General features: G+C 53.3%; 1 long non-coding RNA gene across 1 annotated transcript in view; it reads right to left on the bottom strand.

The window, feature by feature from the left end:
* Positions 1-3920: 3920 nt before the first annotated feature.
* The window catches only part of LOC121035913 (uncharacterized), a 3948-nt gene continuing 316 nt past the window's right edge, over positions 3921-7552 (bottom strand). Inside the window, exons 2-5 of the long non-coding RNA XR_005793140.1 lie at positions 7190-7282; positions 6635-6738; positions 5641-6016; positions 3921-4471 (exon numbers count right to left, since the gene is read on the bottom strand). This is a non-coding gene — a long non-coding RNA (uncharacterized LOC121035913). The remainder of the gene's footprint in view (positions 4472-5640; positions 6017-6634; positions 6739-7189; positions 7283-7552) is intronic.

Below are 7552 nucleotides of genomic sequence, written 5' to 3'. Positions count from 1 at the left end.
TCTGCCCCTCCCCTGCTCATGAGTGCATGCTCTCTCTCTCTCTCTCTTTATTTATTTATTTTTGAGAGCGAGAGAGAGAGAGAGAGAGCATGCACTCATGAGCAGGGGAGGGGCAGAGAGAGAGGGAGACACAGAATCCCAAGCAGGCTTTGCACAGTCAGCACAGAGCCCGATGTGGGGCCCAATCTCCGACTGCGAGATCATAACCTGAGCAGAAACCAAGCATTAGGAGCGTAACCAACCGAGCCACTCAGGTGCTCCCAAACTATTACTTCTCTTTTTAAACAACGAAGTCCGCCTAACTTCCAGTCCCCTATTGTGACGATCCTAAAAGCATCAGAGTACCCCAAAATGTAATTAATTTGCAATGAGAAATTAACTTGCAATGAGAAAGTCTACACCGTGGGGTCTTTTTGTTGTTGTTGGGTTTTTTTTCCCTACTGTACTTACCGCTGATGGACTGCTGGAGTTTCTACAAGGAGAGACCCCCCACAGTCTCCCTGCCCCCCCGAAGGAGGACCGTCTTGGATGCTACAGTCCAGGGCGAGCCCTCGGCCGTCAGACTCCTCTGCGGGTCTGCGTCACGGGTGACATGGGCTTGTTCTACATAGAAAGCTAGAAAGCCTTCATTCATTCACTGGGACCAGATGCCAGCGTAATTATGATTATAAAACCCATGTAAGTAGGTAACAAGGTCGTGTGGTGGCAATTTTTTTTAAATGTTCACATAGCATTTAAAAAAATTTTTTTAATGTTATTTACTTTGGGGCGGGGGGGGGCGGGGCAGGAGCAGAGAGAGAGGGAAACACAGTACCCGAAGCAGGCTCCAGGCTCTGAGCCGTCAGCACAGAGCCCGACGCGGGGCTCCAATCGAATCCACAAACCCCAAGAACGTAACATGAGCTGAAGTTGGACTCTTCGACGACTGAGCCCCCCGGGAGCCCCTTGGTGTCAGACGATTTAAAGCGGTCGCTCAGACGACCCGATCATGTGAATGCATCACGACACATGAAAACATATAAGCGCACGTGCACGCACACGGACACACACACGGGTACACACGTACACTCGTGAACATCAGAAAGAAAGCACACAATCCAGACGACACCCCAAGGCCAACCTGGTTCTAAGACCGTGTGCCGAAAGCCTTGCAAATGAAGATTTGGGGGCGTCTGGGGGCTCCATCGGCAAAGCATCCGACTCTTGATTTCGGCTCGGGTCATGATCTCACGGTTCCTGAGTTCAAGCCCACATCGGGCTCTGTGCTGACGGTGTGGGGCTTGCTTGGGATTCTCTCTCTCTCTCTGCCCCTCCCTGCTCACTCCTTCTCTCTCTCAAAAATAGATAATATGAAAAGTAATAAAGATTTGGAAGTGTGACAGCATTTCTGGTGAGTATGTGGGCAGAATCACACGCTCGTACACCCGTGGACAGAATGTAAGCCGGAGCCTTCCATACACGTCGACCCAGCTTCTGGAAGTGTGTCCACCTACCCAAGGACACGAAAATATGCACGCTGGATATTTATTGCAACACGTGTGTAAGAGCCAAGTCTGAAAACAGCCCACAAGTTTATCAGCAAAGGTTGAATTGCATAAATTACAGCACAGCTGCACAATGGGACAGGGCGCAGCCCCCTGGAAGAATGAGGTTAATTTGTGCAGACGGGGAAAACGTCCCAGATCTTTCTACCTCGTGTGGTAAGGAAGCACAACTGTTTTTTATTTTTAATGGTGCACGCAGGGCGTTATTCCAGGGGCTGGTGACACGGGGATGCCTAAATGCCACGGGACCTCCCCCACGCGGGGCTCGCTCCGGGAGCGACAGAGAAGCACAGGAGTCTGTGAGGACAGCGGGGGGCCACAGGAGCTGGGACAGAAAGCTGCGGCCCCCGGTGCAGCTGGGAAGGAGTTTCTCCTGAACATACCCGGCTGGCCTTCTGGGTCAGCAGATTTTTTTCCCCAGGGGTGGCAAAGCCTCCCACCGTGGCTGAGACCCTGTCCATTTATCTAGCTGGGGGGGTGGGGGGGTTGATCCACGGAAGTTTCCTCTCTCACCGTGCAGAGCTCACCGTGAGCTCTGAAATCGAGGTGTGGGCAAGGCCGTGCTCCCCTCTGAGGGTCCGGGAGGACCTTTCCCGCGGCACCCAGCTCCTGGAGGCTCTGGCAGCCTTTGGGGAAATTTGGCTTGAATATGCACCCTTGGAATGATGCCTCCACTGTCACAAGGCTGGCTTCCCTCTGTGTGTGTGTGTGTGTGTGTGTGTGTGTGTGTCTTCTCCTCTTTAAAAAAAAATTTTTTTAACATTTATTTACTTTTGAGAGACAGAGAGAGACGGAGCATGGGTGGGGGAGGGGCAGAGAGAGGGAGACACAGAATCCGAAGCAGGCTCCAGGCTCTGAGCCGTCAGCCCAGAGCCCTACGCGGGGCTTGAACCCACGAACCGTGAGATCATGACCTGAGCCGAAGTCGGACGCTTATCCAACTGAGCCACCCAGGCACCCCTCTCTCCTCTTTTTATAAGGAAACCAGCCATATTGGAGTTAGGGCCGACCTTGATGCTCTATGACCTCATGTGAATTTAACTGCTTACCTCTGCAAGCACCCTACTTTCCAATCAAGGACACGTCCCTGGGTTCTGGATGGACAGGAGTTCTGGGCGGATGCTGTTCGACCCAGCGCCCACGTGGCAGAGTGGAGACGAGAGAAGCAGGTGCTAGACATGTTCATTCTGTGCAGCAGACGAGAGCCGAGCGTGGGTGCAGTGATCGCTCCGCGTCGGGAGCTGCTGCCCACGCTGCCTGGTTGGGACGGGCGTTGCGGCACCGGGTCCAGTGCTCTCAGAGGGTGGCCGTCCGAGAGACAGCAATGGCGGGCTGGGTGGGCACAGGTGACGGTGAGCCTTCCACCATCAGCCCCCCTCCGGAGCGGCCCTTCCTGGCACGTCGGGTGTGAGTCGGGACCGGGGAGAGGCCCTCTCTGGTCTTCCTCATGGCCCAGCGGGCGTGGGCAGCTTCAGTGCTGTCTCTCGGTGGTGCTGAATCAGGCCCGCCCGTGGGGTGGTGACCTCCTAAGTCACGGCTGGTGTAACACGCACGTGGACGCAGGCAAAGGCACCAGGAGAGGAAGAAGAAGGCGACGGGGACGGGCAGACTTGGCTCCTGTCACCTGGGAGCTTTGCCAAAGCCCCGCCCCAGAATATAACCTGGAAACATCGGCCAGTGTCACTGCCTGAGTCTGACGAAACCGCAAAAGCACCTTCCTGAGGTTGACGTAACGTGATGCCGGACAGGGTCTCACAGGGCTTGGGGCTCAAGGTGGTGAAACGTGGGGGCCGTGGATTGGGTCAGCTCCAGCCTTCAGCAGTTTCATTGTACTCAGTTGTTGTATTTTATTGTAAAGCTTATTTATTTATTTAGGGAGAGAGAGCATGCAGGGGAAGGGCAGAGAGAGAGAGAGGGAGAGAGAGGGAGAGAGAGAATCCCAAGCAAGCTCCCCACTGTCAGCCCAGAGCCCGACGCAGGCTCTCACGAACTGTGAGACCATAACTGGAGCCCAAGTGGGACGCTTAACCGACTGAGCCACCCAGGCGCCCCTCAGCCTTCGGCCATTTTAAAGGTATCGTTTCTCGAAAAGTGGCTTGGAGCCTCATGTGCCTCCATCTGCAAAATGGGACTCTTATCCTAACTCACAGGGCTGCCGAAGGCACGACGCGGGGTCAGCGGCCGCACCTCCAGCGCATCGGGCCCTTCCGGCCAGAGGGGACAAATTCCCTGCGTGGCCGTGTCTGTTCATTCGCCGTCCCACTCCGGGGCAGGGCCGCACGGCTCGGGGTGAGCACGGCCACCGTTCTCCTCTCCGCCCACCACAACCTCACAACTTGCCGAAAGAACGTCGCGTGATTTCCCTTTGTCATCTTTCAGCTGACCTTGGCAACCGCGCTTGCGAGCTTCTCGGAGAAAGACAGCAGGTGCAGAGGCAGGGGTGCGTGGGGGCCGTGGGGCTGCGTGTGCAGGAGCCCCGGAGCTGAGGAAGCAGGCAGGCTGTCGTCGGAGAAGCTCCTCCAGCTGGATGGCCAGCCCCGGCTCTCCCCGGGTCTCCAGCTACCGGTGACCCTCCGCTCTTCGGGGTCAGGCCGCGCGAAAATGAACTGACACGAAATCAGTCTTTGGAATCCATTCCGATCCTGGGAAGGGCCGCGTGCGACGGCCAAGAACCTGGTTTTGCCGCCCGTCCGGGGTGAGTGGGCAGCCCCTCAGCCTCCTCCTCTTCCTCTGACCGTGAGGACCCTTTTCTGTTTCCGCGCTGGGGGCCGCAGGCTCCAGCTCCGGCCCGCCGCCCGCTTTTGTGAATAAAGTTTTATTGGAACACAGCGGCTGGCTTGCTCACTCACTCACGTATTGCCCCTGGCTGCTTTTGCAGGACGATAGCAAATCTGAGTAGCCGTGACTTCCAAAGCCCGAATTACTCACTGTCTGGCCCCAAACAGAAAAAAAGCTTGTCGGTCAATCCTGGCTCTATTCCAAGTATCCACTAATTGGTTTCTTTCTTTCTTTCTTTCTTTCTTTCTTTCTTTCTTTCTCTTTCCTTTCCTCCCTCCTTCCCTTTCCTTCCTTCCTCCCTTTCCTTCTTTTCTTTCTTTCTTTCTTTCTGAAAGAAACTATATTTTATTTTTTTAATTAAAAAAAATTTTTTTTTACATTTTATTTACTTTTGAGAGAGAGACAGAGAACAAGTGGGGGAGAGGCAGGGAGAGAGAGGGGGACACAGAATCCGAAGCAGGCTCCAGGCTCTGAGCTGTCAGCGCAGAGCCCGACGCGGGGCTCGAACCCACAAACCGCGAGATCAGGACCTGAGCTGAAGTCGGACACTCAGCTGACTGAGCCACCCAGGGGCCCCAAGAAACTATATTTTAGAAGTTTTAGGTTTACAGAGAAATCACATAGATGTATAGAATTCCTATACACCCCGGGGCACAGTGTCCCCCATTACTAACATCTTCATTAGTGAGGTCTCTTTGTTGCAATTGATGAATCAATTTTGATATGTTATTATTAACTACGGTCCATAGTTTACATTAGGGTTCACACTTGGTGTACATTCTACGAGTTTTGATAGTTTTATGTCTTCATTTAAAAATGTATTATTGGGGGGGCACCTGGTTGCCTTCAGCCGGTTGAGCCTCTGACTTCGGCTCAGGTCCCAATCTCATGGTTTGTGAGTTCAAGTCCTGTGTTGAGCTCTGTGTTGACAGCTCAGAGACCCTTTCAGATCCTCTGTCCCCCTCTGTCTCTGTCCCTCCCAAGATTGTGCTGTCTCTCTCTCTCTCTCTCAAAAATAAATAAAAACATTTTTAAATATATTATTACTATTTTTTTAATTACAAAAGCAACTTCAGGCTTACCAGACAGTTGGAACAACACAGACCCCATAGAGGAAGCAGTGGGAGGTCCCCCACCTGCCAACCCTACTTTCTGAAGGCAAAGTGAACACAGCCAACATGTGTCCTCCCTGGTTGTGGGGCATGAATCACGTACCACAACTGGCTTTCCCATTAACTATATTCCCTGCACGTCTTTTCGTCAGATCTGTAATGGCTGCGGAATATTCTATCGAACACATGTGCCACTGTTCTCTTACCCATAGACGTTTAGACGACTTGCAGTGCTGTGTGCTTCCACTCAGCACTGGAACGAACATTCTGGTCCATTCATCTTAAAGCACTCTGGATAGCATTTCTGGAGGACAGTTTCCAGGAACGGGAGTGCCCAGCCAGGGAGTGTGAGCATATTTACCTTTGAAAGAAAGGAAACAAAGTGCCGTCCAGAAAGCTTGAGGCTTTCTGTGAATTTCTGTGAATACATACCTGTTCTACCACACACAGAGTGGGGACTAGGAGTCAAGATACGGATTCAGGGCACTGAGAGCACAGGACAGAGGAGGCACAGGGTTGGGGCAACCCTGGAAGGCTTCCTGGAGGATGTGGGGTATGGCAGGGTAAGAGGATTCACAAGATCTGGAGGAGAAAAGGGGGAGGGGGGGACGTTGGGGTTGGTCATCCAGATAAGAAACTGCCCAAGCAAAGACCGGGCCTTTTGTGGACACTGAGATCATAGGCTGATCCCTACGAATTGCATCAGGCATATGCCTTCTGGGGAGGAAAAGGTCTGGTAGGCAGGGCTGGAAATTGGGTAGACAGCGCACCCTCGCTGGGGTGGAGAGAAGGCATTGACGTTCACGGCCATCTGTTTGTAACAGAGCCAAACTTCAAACAACCCAAAAGGGCATTCACGGAACAGATACGTTGTGGTGCTTTCATACAGTGCAATACTCTGTAGCCATGAACGGGGACACAGCACTGCTGGCCAGAGCACCATGGAGACATCTGGGGCGGGGGACACAGGGGCAATTCTGGGGGCCGGCAAGGTCCTGGCTGCCTGAGCCCCTCCCCCACCCTGAGTTACCCCCCCCCCCCCACTTTCCTGCTTTCCACCACCCATCTGTGGCTGTAACGACTTCCTGGTCATAATTACCACCTAAGCACACCTCCCTCAATAGGAGGTGTTTCTTTTTCTCAAGGCCCTGGGGAAGGATTCCCGCAGGAGCTGCTGTGGGAGGGTCACGGAGGCTTTACCTGACTTTGGGATCCTTCACGGAGCCCTGCTTTTTTGGTTCTTTGCACATTCTTCTACGTATGCCGATATTTCACCATAAAGAAGTCTCTCCGGCGTTAAAAATCTGAAAACCATCAGTTTCTTCCCACTCATTATACTGTATCTATAGGGTATGCAACGTATAGCTACATACTCTGTGTGTGTGTGTGTGTGTGTGTGTGTGTGTGTGTGTGTACGTATATAGAGAGGGGGAAAGGGACAGAGAGATGAGCATATGCACTGATATATACCTATGTATAAAATGTCCCCATTTAAATACTGTCCACCTTATTCAACAACCAACAGAAATGACCAAATGGGGAGACGCACCCCCTCCCCCGCCCCCCGCCCCGCACATGGGAAGACAGCGGGGCCGGGGCCTTCCGAGCTGTTGTCAGGCTCTCTGCCTGCTTCCTGGCCCACGTGAGTCAGTTCTGCACCGGCCGGCCCGGCAAGCGCAGCCACGACTTGTGGCTAATCTTCCTGAGAAGCCGGCTCACCGGCCATTCATCTCCCAAAACCCTGGAGTGACTCACGAGGCTCTGCGCGGGGCTCCTAAGGACTCTGTGAGGCAACATGTTGGTCTCCTCTTGACACACCGTCTAAGAGACGGTGAGCAATCCAGGTCACTGCGATTGAAAAGAAAACAACAACAACAACAGAGTTTTCCATCATCGGGGCTCCTGGAGCAGCCGAAGCGCGAGGGGCTGGAGGCTGCGTTGACGGGATCTTAGCCTTCCCCCTCCTCCCGACTGGGACTGTTGTGTAATCAGTAGCAAAAAGCCCGCTGATCGCCGTTTACAACCGCGGGGTGAGAGTCAAAACTATCAACCCCAGCGGCCAGCTGCGCAGTCTAAATCATTTCCCCTAAAAGCTGGGATTTGATTTCATTTCCATAG

The sequence above is a fragment of the Herpailurus yagouaroundi genome, unplaced genomic scaffold, assembly GCF_014898765.1.
Source record: "Herpailurus yagouaroundi ecotype Mexico unplaced genomic scaffold, PumYag 162, whole genome shotgun sequence".
NCBI lineage: Eukaryota > Metazoa > Chordata > Mammalia > Carnivora > Felidae > Herpailurus > Herpailurus yagouaroundi.
The sequence above is the reverse complement of the archived record's forward strand: the minus strand, read 5'-3'. Positions and strand labels throughout refer to the sequence as shown.